The sequence below is a fragment of the Mustela nigripes genome, chromosome 3 (assembly GCF_022355385.1).
Source record: "Mustela nigripes isolate SB6536 chromosome 3, MUSNIG.SB6536, whole genome shotgun sequence".
NCBI classification, from domain to species: domain Eukaryota; kingdom Metazoa; phylum Chordata; class Mammalia; order Carnivora; family Mustelidae; genus Mustela; species Mustela nigripes.
Window position 1 is genome coordinate 134,819,124 of NC_081559.1, and position 19,831 is coordinate 134,838,954.

The following is a 19,831-nucleotide window of genomic DNA, read 5'->3' on the forward strand; positions in this document are numbered from 1 at the left end:
TATGGCATTATTTTATGCATTAAATCCCCATGATTTATTTATTCTATACGTGGAAGTTTGTTCCTTTCGACCTTCTTTACCCATTTCTCCCACCATTTGCACCTCCTCTCTGGCAACCACCAATTTATTATCTGTATCCGTGAGCTTGTTTTATATTTTCGGGGGGAGGGAGTGTTTTGTCTGTTTTGTTTTGCTTTTTTAGATTCCACACATAAGTGAGGATATAATAGTATTTGTCTTTCTGCCTGACTTATTTCACTTAGCATAATGCCCTCAAGTTCCATCCATGTTGTCACAAATGGCAAGATTTCATTCTTTTTTGTGTCTGAATAGTATGTCATTATGTATGCCAATGTGTGTGTGTGTGTATCTATCTATCCATTTATCTATCTATATATACGTGTGTGTGTGTGTGTATATATACATACATATATATAAACATTTTCTTTATCCATTCATCCATTAATGAACACTTAGGTTGTTTTCATATCTTGGCTATTGTAAATAATGCTGCAATAAACATGGGGATGCATATGTCTTTTCAAATTAGTGTTTCCAGGTTTTTTAAATAAATATCCAGAAGTGGAGTTGCTGGATCACATGGTAGTTGTATTTATAATTTTTTAAGGAACTTCCATGCTGCTTTCCATAGTGAATGCACCAGCCTACATTCCCAGCAATGGTGCACAATGGATCCCTTTTCTTCACATCCTCACCAACACTTACTTCTTGTCTTTCTGATACTAGCAATTCTGATTGGTGTGAGGTGATATTTCATTATGGTTTTGATTTGCATTTCCTTGATGATTAATGTTATTGAGCATCTTTTCATGGGTCTGTTGACCATCAGTATGTCTTCTTTTTTTTTTTTAAATAAACATATTATGTATTATTAGCCCCAGGGGTACAGATCTGTGAATCGCCAGGTTTACACACTTCACAGCACTCACCATATCACATACCCTCGCCAATGTCCATAACCCCACCACCTTCTTCCTACTCCCTCTCCCCCCAGTCACCCTCAGTTTGTTTTATGACAGTAAGAGTCTCTTATGCTTTGTCTTCCTCCCAATCCCATCTTGTTTCATTTATTCTTTTCCTACCCCCCAAACTCCCCACGTTGCATCTCCACTTCCTCATATCAGGGAGATCATATGATAGTTGTCATTCTTTGACTGACTTATTTCACTGAGCATAATACCCTCTAGTTCCATTCACATCATTGCAAATGGCAAGATTTCATTTCTTTTGATGGCTGCATAGTATTCCATTGTGTATATATATCACATCTTCTTTATCCATTCATCAGTTGATGGACATCTAGGTTCTTTCCATAGTTTGGCTGTTGTGGACATTGCTGCTATAAACATTTGGGTGCATGTGCCCCTTCGGATCACTACGTTTGTGTCTTTAAGTAAATACCCAGCAGTGCAATTGCTGGGTCATAGGGTAGCTCTATTTTCAACTTTTTGAGGAACCTCCATGCTGTTTTCCAGAGTGGCTGCACCAGCTTGCATTCCCACCAACAGTGTAGGAGGGTTCCCCTCTCTCCGCATGGTATGTCTTCTTTTTAAAAATGTCTACTCAGATCCTCTGCCAATTTTTTAATTGAATTATGTGTTGTTTTTCTATTGACTTTTATGAGTTCCTTATATTTTTTTGGATATTAGCCCCTTATCGGATATATGGTTTGCAAACATTTTCTCCCATTCAGTAGGTTGCCTTCTCATTTTTTTGGTGATTTCCTTAGGAGAGTACATTCCTGCTATAGGAAACCATTTGAGAGCTCCTCTCTAGAAACATATTTGTTTTGCCTTCTTTCTCCTTTTGCCAGTTACAACCCGAATGAAAGACCAATCACAAGTTCCTGGGGGAAACTCTTTGTAACTCTTTGTCACAGGACTTGTCACATAGGTGATGGCAAACATTTCATTAATGAAATCAGTAGAGGCTTATTAATACCTCCTTTAGGATCACTCTAAACTAATCTGAATGAACCTGGACTAAAAAAACAATCCACCATTCAGTACAAATCTATAACCTAAAAAGCTCATATCCCTTCCTTTATGGTACAGCTAAATGATTCCTAAAAAGGAGAATTCAGGAAGAGATGAGGGAAGAAACAGAATAGAAGTGTGTGTTTTGGGAAAGGGAGACAGAGAATGGTGGGTCAGGGGTGGAAAGGACAGGACAAGATTTACAGGGAAGACAGGATGGTATCTCCAGGTCTGTCTGTTCCCACCAAACCCAATCCAATGTCATTAGAAACGGCATCTACATTTTACAGAAATATGATGGAAAAACATAGTAACTTGAAGTGGCTGCCATTTGTGATACCAGAGCAGACCCCAAATAGCCTCAACCTAGGTAAGGACGACTTGACATTTCCTCTGAGGATACAATGCCAGTTACACTTGCCCAGTGTTGTCAGGGCTGTGTGAAAGATCACTGAACTTTATCTGTGTCTTTACTCAGAAAAACAGAGGCCGTGGAACTAAGGAAAATTCATTCACTTTTCATACCATTTGTTTACCTTAACGTTATTTGAGAATTCGCTATTATATACTAACCTTAGAAGGATGGAGATAAAGCGATTTGGCTCTGAAAAGAGAATTATAGGGCACTTTTCAATCAGATGAATGAATAGAAGGAATAGAAAGTAAAAAGAAAAGATAATCACTCAGCATTTTTGAAGTAAGCATACAGATCCCTGAACATGTATTTGAAACCCCAGATGTCTTATTTAATCAGGGTGTCATGAGATCCCAAAGTTCTCCAGGGGAGAAGAACCTATGAAGAAAGTTCTTCCTTCTAAATATTTTTTGGGGAGGAGAGCAAGCCATTTTGATACAACATGTGAATCCTGTGAGTAGTTGCATGTATGGCTCAATAGTGATGTTTGATTTCCAGAGCAGAGGATATAAGACTTATTTTTTTAAAAAAGAAGAAGAAGAAGAAGCATAAAGATGGAAATGTTTGGAAGATTAAAGTTGGATCCACCAACTTGTAGATCACTGAAAACATTCACTTTTTCATTCTTCTTGAGTTACTTACATTTCTTGAGTTACTGTTCTCAAACCTAGGGAGTTCCACACACTCTAAAGAATGTTGGAAACAGTTTCGCAAATTTTAGGTATGTGGGTGTGGTGGGTCAGAAGACATTTCTTCATCATACAAATGCAGCTCATCATTTCAGCAAGTCCCTTAACCTGAGACAGAATTGATTTAGGCAAAAATAGTTATGGAACTAGAAGGAAACTGGCTACAGTTAGTTTTGCATCAGATGCAATGTAAATTCAAATGTGATCACGTTGGAGTAGGAAGGTACACGGTGTGGGTTTCCTTCTGCACTTTGAGAAAGAGCAGTTTGGGGTGAACCATTGAGCCTCTCGATTCTGGATCCTCCTGTGAAAAAATAGGGAAAACAGCAGTGCCACCAGGAACTACTGGAAGATTTGAACTAGAAAACGTATGTGAAATCTTCGTACAGTATAGTTTCGTACAAATGGTGCTATCAATCACTCAAGGCCTCGGTTTCCTCAACTTTAAAAGAAGTCATGAGGTGCCTTGGTGGGTCAGTGGGTTAAAGCCTCTGCCTTTGGCCCAGGTCATGATCCCAGAGTCCTGGGATCAAGCCCCACATCAGGCTCTCTGCTTGGCAGGGAGCCTGCGTCCCTTCCTCTCTCTCTGCCTGCCTCTCTGCCTACTTGTGATCTCTATCAAATAAATAAACAAAATCTTAAAAAAAAAAAAAAAAAGAAGAAGAAGAAGAAATCACACAAGATGATTTCTAAAGTTGGGTCTCTGGATGGCTTAGTCAGTTAAGCATCTGATTCTTGGTTTCGGTTCAGGTCATGATTTCAGGTCCCATCTGGCTCCACACTGGGTATGGGGTCTGCTAAAGATTCTCTCTCTCCCTCTTCCCCTACCCCACCTCTCTTCAAGGGGGAAAAAAAATGATTTCTGAAGTCTACTCCTGATGGATGAGTCTATGAGCTTGAGTTTATGAGCCTATGACTTCTATGATTTTGTGTTTTTATGAGGTGGAGATTTAATTGATTATGTAATTCGTCTTACATGTCAAATCAAATTACTTTTTTTTAAATTACTCTAAGAAACACTACTAAATACAGTATATACTTACAAGTATAGAAATTAGGCCTTTTTTTTAATCTTCTGTTTTTAATATCTGTATATAACATTTTGGGGCAGAGAGCCACATCGATATTAAAATCCTGATAATCCAGTTTGTCTTTCTAGATCACAACATCCTTTTCTTTCATTCTGCATTGGCAATGGATCACAAATCTATAATGGGGTGTCAAGGCATTTACCTTATCGACCTCAGGATGACCGGGAGGTCTGGAACCATGAGAGCCCCTCTGAGACGTGAGCAGACTTGTGTGCTGTTCATAACCAGTATTACTATTTTCTTTGTGTGCCGTGACATGAAACCGTTTGGGGAAACGTGAGCTAGACTAATTGAATTTACCAAATAATTTCCATTTCAAGGTAGTTAAACGTAAATAAAATTGAATAAGTCTTTTGGTTTGTGGATTCATACTTTTTTCCCTTCTCAACTTTGCTAGTTATCAGTGATAACTTTGAATTAGCCTTTAGTAATTGTTATAGAATCAGTCTCACCGTCCAAGTGTAGATGTCATTTACTGAATTTACAAAATCCTAATTTGAGGTGTAACTGACACATAATTGACACCAGTTTTTTTAAACAGTTTAAAAAATTTCTTTTAACACATAGGGACCTTTAGTTTTAGGAGTTTGAATTTTTCAGGAAAGCCTTGCTACCCAAGTAAAGGGAGAATTCCTATTTTCAACTAAGAGCAAAAGTCCTATTTGCAGGAGTAAAGATGGAAAAGGGAAAAAGATCTGTAGGTGAAGAGAGATAATTAAGTTTTTCTTATAAATAAATATACCCCAACATTCCTGCAGAGGACTTGCTTTTGTTATCATCAAGTTTTGCATAGTCTGGTCTGGAAATACAGCCCAGGTACGTACCCAGACGCGAAGGATACAGGCTGCGTTATGTTGGACTGGATGAACCCTTGAATGGGTCACCAGCCACATCTACCTAACTGCAGAAATAATGCTAGCTCCTTTTATGTAAGAAAAAAAAATTTTAAGACTTTATTTATTCATGAGAGAGAGAGGGAGAGAGCACAAGCAAGGGAAGGGCAGCGGGAAAAGGAGAAGCAGGCTCTCCGCTGAGCAGGGAGCCCAATGCGGGACTTGATCCCAGGACCCTGGGATCATGACCTGAACTGAAGACAGATGCTTAACTGACTGAGCCACGCAAGCTCCCCTATGTAAAGAACTTTTTTAAGATTTCAATTATCAGTGTTTCAATGTGATGGAATAGTTAATTGATTACAGAAATTTCCTTCTTAAAAAAAAAAAGAAATTTCCTTCTTAAAATTCACTATTCTCAATGGATTCATCTTCAAAATATGTGACTTAGTTTCCTTCAGTTCTATAAAAGTATTCATACTAGAAAAAAAAGAAGAAAAGAAGATTCAGCTGTAGTACTGGTATGTTGTCCACATAAAAAAACTTATTTTTTTTTTTTTTAAAGAAACTAAAGAGCAATTTGTACTACAATAAAATCCACTTGAATCCTGGGAAATTACCAAAAGATAGAGGAATCTATTTCTGTTTTTCATTTTCATAGCTAATGAGAGATTTCTAACATTCTTTAATTGACCCAGAAACCTTACACTGCCTTAAATATTAGTTTGGTCTTAATGCCTGCTGAGAGAATATCATGTTCTCACTTGCCCCTATGGATTTCATAGCACTTACCATACTTTGTAATTACACATTTATTTGTGTAGTTCTTTGTGTCTTTAAATCGCTCATTAACCACAGGTTGTTGGGTTGTTGTTTTTTTTTAATCTATTCTGAATATAAACCAGATTCTTCTGGTTTGATTTAAAAGGCCATGTTTTCCTAACATTTCAAATCTAGGATGGTGATAGAATGAGAAAAACAATGGCGTTAGTTCAATGTCATTGGGAATTTGACTACACATAGTAGAAATCAAAGTAGTGCCTTAGCTACAAAGGTTTTATTCCTTCAAGTAAAAGAAATTCAGAGTCAGGCTGGCAGGGCTAGGACAGTAGTCACTAGGGACCCAGGCTTCTTTTCTCTCTCTTCTCCACCATAGAGCATTCCATTATCGAGAATCCTTGTGGTCCAAGGATGACCAGTGAAGCACCAGCCATGTTATGTGACAGATGGCCACTCCCACTCTTGTACGGAACCTTCTAGAAGACTCACACGACCCTTTCATTATACCTCATTGGAAATGATTCAGTCATGTGGGCACAGAGAACTGCAAGGGAAGCTAAGTGAGGTCACCTAAAGCCAGGCACGTTGCCACTCAAATAAAATCAGAATCTTGTTATGAAAGAAAAAGCTAATGAATGATAAGATAGACAATGAGAAGTCCTTGCCAAATAAGTTAGGACTATTTACTTCAGTTAAAAGTGAAAATGTATTTTTTTCCTTTCAACACACAGTAACAGAATTTATAGGAGGTTGAGCATGAAGGAAAACAGGTCATTGCCATCAGAGACAAAATAAAGCAACGTTGTACCTTGTCATCATTCTACGGAATGTTTTTTTGACCTCTTCCTTTATCCCCGTAGTCAGGCAAAGCAATGACTCAAGACGAGGCGAACTTCCAGGAATAACTGTCCCACCCTGCTGTCCTCTTTCCTATGACTCCCACCTGGAAAACTACAGTTTTCCAGCTGCCATCCCCCGAGAAGGTGCTCACTCCCTACCACACAATCTTTTCTTATTTCATCAAGTTTCATGTCAACTACAAAAACATTTTCAGCAGTATAATCAGTCCAGCTTCCTACCATGTGTTTGTGAAAGGAGTGCCAAAATGTTAAAATGGACATATCTTTTAAGATTCTCCTCAAGTGGGGCTCAGTGGGTTAAGCCGCTGCCTTTGGCTCAGGTCATGATCTCAGGATCCTGGGATCGAGCCCCGCATCGGGCTCTCTGCTCAGCAGGGAGCCTGCTTCCTCCTCTTTCTCTGCCTGTCTCTCTGCCTGCTTGTGATCTCTCTCTGTCAAATAAATAAATAAAATCTTTAAAAAAAAAAAAAAGATTCTCCTCAAGTTAATAATCCTTAAGGGGTGCCTGGGTGGCTCAGTCGGTCAAGCGTCTGCCTTTGGCTCAGGTCATGATCTGGGGTCCTGGGATCAAGTCCCACATTGGTCTCCCTACTCAGCAGGGAGGCTGCTTCTCCCTCTCTCTTTGCCTTCCCCCTTGCTTGTGCTCTCTCTCTCTCAAATAAATAAATAAAATCTTGAAAAAAAATATTCAATCCAAGTTATCTCATGAACATATTTTTACCAAAAAGTTGTTTTTCACATATGTTTAAGCCTATGATTCTATTATGACTGTTCTGATCAACATAATAGTATTGCTAAAATTACTAGAAAGCAACACTAACACATTAGCTCACTCTATTCCTATTACTAGGGATGTTCTTACTTCTTTGTATTTTCATAGATCAGTGGGTTTGTGCAGAACAATAAACAAAACTTAATACAAACACCCGTTTGTCTGAGTTGTAGAAAAAAGTAACAACAAGGAGTTTACAACTCATACAAATACATTTTTTTCCTTGCCTGTTTGCACATTACTTTGGTCCTTCTATTTTTAACATATTTGTCCGTGCATAATCAAGTTGGGAATCATTCACAAAATAGCAAGAGAGAGAAAAAGAATTGATGTATTAGGGGGAAAAGCCACCAGCTGCAGAATCCAAAGGCCTGAGTGTGGGATGAGTTTCAGCTTCAGCCTTATGAACCTCCTGTGGGGGGTAGCATTGCGTTAGAGAAGAAGTAGCAATCCTGGCTCTTCCTTCCTATTGAGTTCTGGAGAAGAACAAATTTGATGATTTATGACAGTCTTTCCTGAACTGAGATAGTGTGAACATAGGAGTTATTTTATTCATAAAAGAACAAATGTATCTTCTAATGGGATCTGAGATATAAGAAAACACCTAAACATATGAAAAATCTTATTCCCAGTTCAATTATTATCAACATAAGGTCAGGCTTTCAGAGAATAACTGCCTTTAGCTGAGAGATATTTATCTGCTAACCAGCTTGGAAACATTTGACTTTCATCTATATTGATGGTCAAAAAAATGGCTTTTAAGGGTTTATTTTCATCCAAAAAGATGATCTTCAGACTCCACTGTGATGTTCAAGGTAGCGTAAACCCAAAGTAAATAGCATGCACATTTTAAGGAGTCCTGGAACCTTTTGAAGTGTTCTTTCCTACCTGTCTTTTCTACCTTTAGAAAGAGGACAGGTGCCCACATTCTGGAACAGAATTATACCTAGCATTGTACGGAACTATCCATTTGATAGGGCTCCTTTCTCATTCATCCATTATCTCCAGTAGGGCATAACTAAGTCTCTTAATCAGCAGCTCTACAAAAGATTTCTGAATATAATGTGGATGCAATTAAAATAAATGATGGGTGGGCTGGGTGGCTGGGTTGGTTGAGCTTCCAACACTTGGTTTCGGCTCAGGTCGTGATCTCATAGGTTATGGGATTGAGCCCCACATCGGGCTCCTCACTCAACACAGAGTCTGCTTGATATTCTCTCCCTCTGCCTCTCCCCCACTCATGCTCATGCTTTCTCTCTCTCTTTCTCTCAAATAAATAAATAAATCTTTTTAAAGAGTAAAATGAAATGGAATTGATCAAGAAGTGGCAGGTAGTTGTAATGCTTAGCCAACTAACTATCTAGAAAAGAATTCTTGTTAAATATGGAAAATGGCAAAGCAGGGATTCTCCTGTGGAACTTTATCCAAAGTCCATTCTTCCCTAACTTCATTTATCCCACACCCTCAACCAAACAGACAAAAACAAAGAGAAATCTAATAACCCCATGAAGGACCTACATCCAAACATTTGTCACAGCGTCGATGCATGAAATCCAATATACTGCCCTTGAAAGAGACGCCCATGTACTTTACTCTTACTTTAAACGCAGATCGAACAAGGTCCAACAAGCCGTCTTTCTGGCAGATGAGAGGAAAGAAAGTGGAGTTATGAGAGGCACATACAGTCAGTAACTAGAAGTGATATGTGCAAAGGAGGCAAAAGCCATACTGTGAAAAGCATCCATAAGGAATTCCAAGCAGTATCAGTCCTATGTCATTTAGGTATTAGTCAAACAGCTTTTCATATCCTCATATCCCTGAGCGAAAGTCTGAATTGTTAACGCTGATGACCCAGAGCCATAAAAACAAAACAAAAGAGTGCTCTCATTCCCAGTATTCTTTGAAGGCTAGAAAATATAATTAATTTTTGAAAGTGTATGAGGTAGATTAACTCATAATCCCCAATTATCGCCACCCATCCCCCACCAGAGAAGTGACAAAAGTTCAACGTCCCTGCCCACGGTGTGGGACTTGTCCAGAGAGCAGAACATGTCCCCACCCAGCCTGGGCGCCCTCATGTGGCTTGCATTGGCCAAGGATGCATAAGCAGGTGTGCGGACGCCAAGTCCGAACAGATGCTTTGAGCGGCATTCCAAATTTCTACCAGCTCTCCGGCTCCTAGTGTGGATCCTGAGAATGGTGCGTCTCACCCAGAAGCTACTGCCTCAGTCTGAGACCTGAAAAGAAAACTCAGAGAGCCACACCGAGGCTGAGCCACTACCTTCTGCAGTCGCCATGTAACTAACATGGGGAGAAATATCCTGTCTTCCATGATAAGCCGCTGAGTTTTAGTTCTTCCAGCAAAGAGAGTATACCTTAGAATGGTTCCATTGTGTTTGTTTCTTTTAAGTTTCTGCCTCGAAATAGTTAAAGTAAGGTGTCGTGAACATTCCCGTATTTGGAGACCCGCCCTACCCCCACTGTGATAGATAATTGAGGTATTACTGTGAACAATCTCAATCAAAATTACACTAGAGGAAACAGTCACCAGCAGCCACGAGCAGTATATGAACTAGATTGTGCTTCCTCCACCCAGCGCCAGGAAGCCGGGCCTCAGGAAGGGCTCCTGTGGCCTCCTTGGGGCTGGGGCACAAGACTCGCTGGGGGTGTGGGATCTCAGTGGGTGGAATTTCCAGCGACTGGAGATATTGAGGATGATGTCATGAGGGTGTGGATTAAGGACAGCTGGCAGCCACCTGCCCTTCCTTTTAGAAAATTTCAGGGATGGAGGGGTGGGGGGGGGGTGGATCTCTTGGATCACAGGCACAAAAGCAGAAAGTCAAGTCCGATCTTCTTTCTGTCTCTGGAAAACGTAGCACTCCAAGACTCACGCACCGCCTGAGAATGACCAACGGCGTGACTGTGCACAAATTATTTCACCTTCTGCCTCGGCACCCAGGATTAATTAATCATTGCAAGTTGTCTCACAACTACACAATGCTAAATACAAATAGAGGAGACCCTCGAATTCACGGAGTTGTGACTTGTGGTCCTGAATATTCATGTTCAGCCACGCCAGTCCACTGTCTCACCCAGCAACGGCTCTTTGTTTTACTGAGCGCTGAGGGGTCCCCTTCTGTTTGTCAGGTGAAAGGGGGCCTGTACGTAGTATGTGGCCGCAATGCTGATGCCCTGTTGTGTTCTCCTGGGATAGATACTGTAAGTCTCAGTGGCAGGTGCCTGGAAACACGAGCATTTTTTTGCCCCAAAAAAGTCTCCCCGTTAATTTCACCAGTTCAAAATTCTTCAGGTGCCTGGAAACACACCCAATTTTTGGCCCTAAAAAAGTCTCCCCGTTAATTTCACCAGTTCAAAATTCTTCAAGCGTACAAGATCTTTTAAAGTGAAAAGACACTTCAGAAAAAAAAAAAAAAAAATCCACACACAGAATAGTTAACAAAGACTGGTGTGGGGTAGCTCCATTTCTGTCCCTCACTGAGCCACCTTGGAGAGATTCCTTAACTAGCCTGAATCTCAGTTTCCTTATTTAAAAAATAATAATAATATAATAATCAACATAATATTATGTATATAAGATAATATGTTATGTTATATTATATTATATTATAATGAGTAGGAGTTGTACCTACTTCATAGAGATGTGGTGGGGATAAAATGAAGCAAGGACTATGAAAGGTCTAATACATGGTCACTGTTCCACTGATATTAGTGGAAATTGTTACTTCTTGATAAAAGGGAAAGACTGATCCACCAGCAGGAAATGGAAGAAATTTGGAGACTTGGGAGAGCAAAAGGAAAGAAGAAAGTGAAGAAATGGTCAGGGCTGGGCATGGGGGATCATGGGTCAGTAGTGTTTGAGGAATGAAGCAGCAGTAGATAATCACATGAAGGGGTGAGGGGAGGAGGGAAGAAGGAGAAAAGGCCCCTGATTCAAGATGCACCGCTTCTCAGTCATGCTCTGGTCCCCACAGCTGTGCGTTTAGGGACGGAATATTCTTCCTGAAGTCAGACAGCTGGAAGACTCAAACTCCAAAATTCTTGCCCCTTCTCAGCTGGGACTAGAATCCTTCTGAGTTTCCATCTGAATCTCCTTGAGAAATGCTGCTGTGAGAACGAAGACACTCAGTGTTTTTTGGAAGTTTGCTCCCTTGCCCTTGGCTCTGCTCTCCCGGTTAGTTCTGTCCTATCTTCCCAGTTTCCTTTTGTCGGAAGGAGAATTCAGCTTAGGGTCCCCAGAACACCTGATGTGCCGTGCACATTACAGTGGGTGGGTCTACTTTGGGGTCACGGTGTAATTCAGAGTTCATTACTTTGCTGCATCTCTACCTGTCGGCCAGTGCCTCAAAAGAGGAGATGGATGGGGTGAGAGGTCCAGACTGCCTGTTGGCAAAGAGCTGGACATAATTGGAAACCTGAGTTGGGGGTGGGAGGAGGTTCATTAAAACAAAAGCAAATAACTCACTCTGCCTCCTTAATAGCTAGTAATAACTATGTAAAGATCTAAAATAAAATGGAGTGGTCGTACGCCTATCTTGGTATGTAACAATTGGTTAGTAAACCTAACAAACTTCAACATTGTGCCGTGTCACTGTCAGACTCCAGTAGTTCCCATATGCCAAGGATTTGTGGAACCTACCTTCTTCAGTTAATGGGAATGTATAGATAGGGACATCAGAGGGTCGTTCGAAAGCCACTTCTGGTAATTTGCTGAGGGAAGTTTCATTCTCTCCAGTGGAAAACTCTTTCTGTTGTCCACGCCTACGGAAGTCTGAATATGTAGAACATTTGCCTTCTCCAAAACTCCACAAAAGGTGATCTTACAAAAGAGTCTTATGGTGGAGTTGGGGGTGCAGAGCCTGGATGGCTTGGTAGAGTGTTCAGCTCTGGGTTTCAGCTCAGGTCATGATCTCAGGGTCATGGGATCGAGCCCTGAGTTGGGCTCTGCTCTGGTACGGAGTCTGCTTGAGATTCTCCCCCTCTCCCTTCCAATTCTCCTCCCTCTTTACTCCCATCTATAATTAATTAATTATTATTATTATTATTTTTTGAAGAGTCCTATCAGCTATGAAATAATTGGCAATATCAGTAGCCCTGGCTGGTGAATGCTCAGCTGCCTTAGTCAGTGCAAAACCTGGAGAGGACTTGAAAGACCTTCCCCAGACTTGGCTCTGTGTACCTCTTTTGTTGCTAGTTGTAATGGGGTTGATTGCTTTACCCTGGACCAGTACTATCCATATCAGCATCACTAGGAACTTCTCAAACATGCAATTTTGTAGACCCCATCCCTGAATTGGGAATGCTGGAGCAATTAGCAAGCCCTTCAGGTGATTATTATGAACCCCTGCTCTACCTTGTGATTTAACTACTTGAGCTTGGGGCCTTTGTGTGATGGTAGAATAATGGCTCTTCTCTTGCATGACTTTTTGAAAGTACCCAGCTGTTCTGAAATTGGGAACCAAGTATGGTAAAAAAGATGTTTCTTGTTTTTTTTTTTCTTTCAAATTTTTATTTAGATTCTAGTTAGTTAACATATGGTGTAATGTTGGTTTCAGAAGTAGAAGTTAGTGGTTCATCATGTACATATAACACCCAGTGCTCATCATAACATACCCTCCTTAATCCCCATGACCCGTTTAGCCCATCCCCGACCCACCTCCCTCCATCAACCCTCATTTTGTTCTCTATTATTAAGAGTCTATATAGTTTGCTTCCGTCTCTCTTCTTTCTCCCTTTCCATATGTTAATCTGGTTTGTTTCCTAAATTTCACATAAGAGTGAAATCATACAATATTTGTCTTTCTCTGACTGGTTTATTTTGCTTAGCCTAATACACTCTAGCTCCATCCATGTTGTTGCAAATGGCAAGATTTCATTCTTTTCAATGGCGGAGTAATATTCTATTGTATATACATATACCCTGTCTTCTTTATCCATTCACCAGTTGATGGACACTAGGACTCTTTCCATAGTTTGGTGATTGTTAATAATGCTGCTATAAGCATCAGAGTGCGTGTACCCTTTTGAATCTATATTTCTGTATCCTTTGGGTAAATACCTAGTAGTGCAACTGCTGGATTGTTGAGTAGTTCTATTTTCAACTTTTTGAGGACCCTCTGTTCTGTTTTCCAGAGTGGTTGCACCAGTTTGCATTCCCACCAACAATGTAAGAGAGTTCCCCTAAGGAAAATGTTTCTGAGAAGGAATGCATCTTCAAAATCTAGAGAGAAATTAATGACTAAATTTTCAAGGGATGAAAAAAATCCAGCACTTGGATTATAACTCTTAGCCTGGATCTTCATCTTTCTTGTCTGACTTTATTCCCCAATAAAACTGATTAACAAGTTGATTATGTAAATTTTGGAAGATTTCCAAGTTGAATTTAGTCCAAGCACAAAAGTAGTAGTACTAAGGAAATTTTCCTTAGTGAATTTGGAAAGCATTGGTTAGTAGTCTGGCAGTCAAAATTCCTTTGATCCAGAAAGGCATTGAGTATGCTGGCTTCTAATTTGTACAGTTACAACTGTATGGGATCTCTTGATCCAGTTCTTAGCCAAGAAATGGCCAAATTCAAAAATAACCCCTTCCACTGCTCTCCCATCTCTCTCCACTACACAAATATGTTTTTTTAAGAGGAGAAGATTTAGAAGTCAGATGGAAACCAACTTCAAATATTAAAACATTTGTTATAGAGAAGTATATAGAATTATTTTGTGGGGCTCAGTAGATTGGAACATAAATAAACATTTAGAAGAGAGGAGGACAGGATTTTGTTCAATAAAAGGGAGAATTTTCTAAGCTTAGAAGCTGCCCTAAACCACACAGATGGCCTAGTGAGTTCTGTGTTACCCAGATGGGCATGTTTTCATTGATGCTCTAGGGAGGTTTTATTCATTAGTTAGAAGTTAATCTAGGTAAGCTTTAAGATCTCTTTGTCTTAGTCCATCTGAGCTGCTTTAACAAAAATAACATACTCTTGGGGGTTTAAATGACAAACGTTTATTTTTCACAATTCTGGAATTATTTTCACAATTCTCTGTCTGGTGAGAGCCTGCATTCTGGTTCACAGATAGTCATCTTCTCTGTCCTCACATGGAAGGGGGTGGGAGAACGCTCTGGGATCCCTTTTATGAGGATACCAAGCCCATGTGAGGGTTTTCTCATGACCTAAGTAATTCCCAAAGGCCCCACCTCCTGATATCACCACATTAGGGGCTAGGATTTCAACGTATGCATTTGAAGGGAGTACACAAACATTCAGTCTATAACCCTCAAACTAAGAGATTTTTATGTGTTCTCTAGATTTTGTCCTGCACATTAACTCCGTTTAGCACTGCTGCTGACCTCCTCTCTCATATACAATCAGGTGTGTGAAGCAGTGTTCCAATGAGGAATAGCACATTTTCTGTGTGTCAGGGTGCTGGGTTTTGCTAATTTCATAAACCAGTTCATGATCATTTACATGTTTTCTATTATGTCCTTTGCAAAGATCTAGAGCTGTGTGCAGAAGATCCTGAAATGGCTCAGTTGGTTAGGCAACTGCCTTTGGCTCAGGTCATGATCCTGGAGTCCCGGGATCGAGTCCCACATGAGGCTTCCTGCTCAGCACACCACACTCTACTTCTCCCTCTGACCTTCCCCCTCTCATACTCGTTCTCTCTCTCTCTCTCATTCTCTCCCTCTCAAATACATAAGTAAAATCTTTAAAAAAAAAAAAAAACTAATCCTTTATATTTTCATCCTTGATTGAAACTAAATACAGTTAACCCTTGAACAACACAGGAGTTGGAGCCGATGTCTTCCTACATAGTCAAAAATCTGAGTATAACTTTTGACTCCTCAAAAGCTTAACTACTAATAGCCTACTGTTGACCAGAAGTCTTACTGATAATGTAGTCGATTAACACATATGTTTTAGGTTATATGTATTATACACTGTATTCTTGCAGTAAAGTAGGCTAGAGTAAAGAAAATGGTGTTAAGAAAATCATAAGGAAGAGAAAATACATTTATGGTGCTGTATTTATTTTTTAAAAATCCATGTATAAGTGGACCCATGAGGTTCATACCCATGTTGTTCAAGAGTCAACTGCACAATTAGAAAATAAAAAATGGATCAGGAAAAAACTAGTAAAATCCCCAGAGAGCCTTGAATTCTGGAGGTTTTGGTAAACTATGGGCACTTACTCAGTAATTTTAACAATCCAGTTCTACAAACAACAATCGCTAATATTTTTAAGTTGTCCTATGCTGTTCTAGGACCCATTTTGATCATGTTTCACCATGGTGAGCCAGAAGAATGATGGACTAGAGATTCACAACTTTGCAAAAAATTTTCTAAATAATCCAAGCTCCTCATTATGCATAGTTGCAAATATTTGCTGTGCTTTGCCTATCTGTCCATCAGTGAAAACTATTTTCTAGTGTCTCTTCCACTTTCATTTTAGATTTTGTGTTATTTTATTTACATGCAATTAAGTAACATATAGTATATTATTAGTTTCAGAAGTAGAGTTCAGTGATTCATCAGTTGTGTATAACACCCACTGTTCATCACATCACGTGCCCTTAATGCCCATCTCCCAGTGGCCCCATGACCCCCTCCCCTCCAACAACCCTCAGTTCTTTTCCTATGATTAAGAGTCTCTTTTGGTTTGGCTCCCACTTTGATTTCACCTTGTTTTATTTTTCCTTCCCTTCCTCTCTGCTCCTCTGTCCTGTTTCTTAATTTCTATATTCTCCTCCACTTGCATATGCCAATTTTATATATAAATATAAACCCCATTCAGTTAGCAGGGACCATTCTTTATTTTTTCTCTTAATTAATAAGTAAACGCCATCTACCTTTGCATGAAGAATGTTTTGAGTAAGCTTACACATATCATTGAAAATTGCTTTCTTTTTGAAGACTCAGATATGAAAATCAACCCAACCCTGTTGCATTATAATCTCTAATATCACATCAGGTTTTAATAAGCCTCCTTTTCGCAGCACACATGTGCTTAAGACTTCGTGGAAACCCAATCAGTAGAGAGAAGGGATTACTTTAGATTACTCTGAAATATGCATTGTTTGAAATGGCCTCTGGTGACCAGCTTTCATGAATGGCCAATTTTACTTGTGGGGCACATCATCTGGTTTAATTATATCAGCTTCTTTGTGTGACAAGTACTGTTCTTGTGTGTGCTGAGAAATGAAGGTTTAAAACAAAGTAGACTAGTTAGTGAGAAAGTAAATTCTGGATGCGGCACTCCATCGAGTGTTTGTGATTTAGATGAAATCTAGGACTTGTCCAACTGTAAACATCTATTTATAGAGAACCTCTAGTGAAAATAACATAAATTTGCCTCAAACATTCACAGACAGAGATCTTAATTTCGGCCTTAGCAGGACAAGTACCTTACAAATATGACAATTAATAGTTTCAGGTGATAATATGACTCAAAATTTTCATTCTAGAAATTCTTCAGCTTAAAAACATCATAAAGTTTACTCTTGTGTAACAAGAGAGCCAAACATGGGTTTTTATTAGCTACGATTTTTCTCAGCTTCTGTCCAGACAATAAACTAAGACAGAAGGCCTATTTTAAGTTTCACTTTCCTACAGGGCTTTTGGTGCAAGCAGCATCATTTGAATCAGTAAATGTTAGTGAATTTATTTCTTCCGCTGTGTCTCTTCACGTGCTGATCAATCTGAAGACCTTGATAAATATCCCTAGGTCCAGATAATGAGTTGAGGGTAGGTAGATGAATCTGAGTGGACAAGAATGCCATGTATCTGATGGACGTCAACAAAGGCAGACAATGTGCATTCATTATATGCTTTATGCATGCATTATGGCTAAGGTTACTAAATTACTTTTCCAAGATAGGCCGATTAGTTACTCAGTGTGTTCCCCTGTAATAGTATTTTCCACGATCGCAGGCCTGAGTTTCACCTGAAACTTAAGTGTAGTTGCTCTTTTTACTTGATAAATACATAGCTGTGGTTGTTAGTGTTCGGAGGTGAGTGTACAACTAAAGGACAATCTAAGGCTCACATGAGGATTTAGGGACATATAAAGCACTTGTTGAAGATGATTTTGTCATTAAAAAACGTGGAATAAAAAACAACATGGAGGGCACGGAGAGATGGAGAAGAGAAGTGAGTTGGGGGAAATCGGAGGGGGAGACAAACCATGAAAGACTGTGGAGTCTGAGAAACAAACGGAGGGTTTTGGAAGGGAGGGGCCTGGGGGGCCTGGGTGAGCCTGGTGGTGGGTATTGGGGAGGGCACACACTGCATGGAGCACTGGGTGTGGTGCATAAACCATGAATTTTGGAACACTGAAGAAAAATAAAATAAAATTTTTAGAAAAAAAGAAAGAAAAATAAATAAAATGTACAAAAGAAGATATTTTGCAGATTCAAATATATTAGTTAATGAAAAAAAAGGACTTGGAATTGTATCTTGAGCCAGTAATACAAAGAATTCTCAAAATAGTATTTCCCAGTACAAATTGTGAAGGAGCTTTTGAAATATCAATACGTGAATTAATGTGAATTTATAGATTCCTTGAAAATGTCTCTGAGCAAAGGAGTTGACTTAAATATGAATGTCTGGTTTTTAAGAGGTTGTCCTGTAAGTAATATATTTGGTGTGTGGGGGAAGAGGGCTGAGGGGGAGGGAGAGTCACTCTCCATATTTGCCCCTAAGTCTTTAGGAACTAACATTGTTTTGAAATGCACATTCATCTTTCACACTCTGTTTCGCAGACTCCCTTTCTTGGTCATCACTCTGTGTGAGGCCAGCAGAATCCCTCAGAAGGAACTTGTAACTCTAATCTGCTGTAGTGAAACTCTTAGAAAATGTGAACGAGCATTATATTGGTGGTGATCTTGATGGCATAGAAAGTAGGCCAGTGGAACTCTTTTGACTGTGGCTTAATTAATATTGTAAAGTCAGGTGTTCCTCTTTCCTCACACAGATTTTTTTTTAAGATTTTATTTATTTATTTGATAGACAGAGATTGCAAGTAGAGAGGCAGGCAGAGAGAGAGGAGGAAGCAGGCTCCCTGCTGAGCAGAGAGCCCGATATGGGGCTTGATCCCAGGACCCTAAGACCATGACCTGAGCTGAAGGCAGAGGCTTTAACCCACTGAGCCACACAGGCGCCCCTCGCACAGATTTTTTTGAAGATTTTACTTATTTATTTGTCAGAGAGAGAGAGAGCACACAAGCAGAGGGAGCAGCAGGCAGAGGGAGAAGCAGGCTAAGTAGGTAAGGAGGACCCCAATGCAGGACTTGATCCCAGGACCCTGGAATCATGACCTGAACCAGAGGCAGACACTTCATCAACTGAACCACCCAGGCATCCCTCCTCACATAGATTTTAACTACAAGAAAATATTTGGAGAAACACTTTTGAATATAAACATAGCATCTAATTTATTTTTAAAAAGGTATTTTCTTCAAGGGCACCTGGGTGGCTCAGTCTCTTAAGCGTCTGCCTTCAGCTCAGGTCATGATCCTGGGGTCCTGGGATCAAGCCCCACACTGGGCTCCCTGCTCAGCAGGAAGCCTGTTTCTCCCTCTCCCCATCCCCTGCTTGTGCTCTCTCTGTCAAATAAACAAGTAAATAATACCTTTAAAATATATATTTTGTGGGGGACACCTGGGTGGCGCAGTCTATTAAGCATCTGCCTTTGGTTCAGGTCATGATCCCAGAGTCCTGGGATCGAGTCCTGCATCAGGCTCCTTGCTCAGAGGGGAGCCTGCTTCTCTTTCTGTCTCCTGCTCCCCCTGCTTGTGTGCTCTCTCTCTCTCTCCTTCTGACCAATAAATAAATATTTTCTTCAACTAAATGTATTACAAGAATTGTGGAACTTTAAATTCGTATTGTAGCAGATTCTGTACATCAGGGAAAGAAACTAAAATGAAACATGTTCCCCCCAGGAATCTATAAATCTGTTAAAAGTACATTTTTAGCACCTAGGAATGGTTGAACTTTACCTTACCCAGACTATGTTTCTTCATTAATTGAAATACATGTCCAAATGTATTTAAATACATATTTTCAGTACTTGTGTGTACACACCTGTGTGTGTGTCTGGAGAGAGAAAACAAAGTAAATAAATAAGGTGCTGATGAAACCTGACGCTTGTGGCATAGACAGTAGTGCTCAGCAAACACTTCCTCTGCTCCCCCAGATTTTCAGCCCCTTGCAACTGGATGGAGTTGTGTGACAATGACAGCCAATGAAATGTTAGATATGATCCGGGTCACTTCCGTGTTGGAGCCTTGAAAAAACTTTATTGCAAGATTCTCCAATTTTTTTTTTTTCCCCTGCCTCTCTTGGTCCACTGTTCTCACTGCCCCCCACCCCCAGCAACTAATG

General features: G+C 39.9%; 1 protein-coding gene across 5 annotated transcripts in view; it reads left to right on the forward strand.

Moving 5' to 3' along the window:
- SULF1 (sulfatase 1) overlaps window positions 1-19,831 on the forward strand; it is a 174,280-nt gene that overhangs the window by 66,286 nt on the left and 88,163 nt on the right. The gene's annotated exons all lie outside the window — the stretch shown is intronic.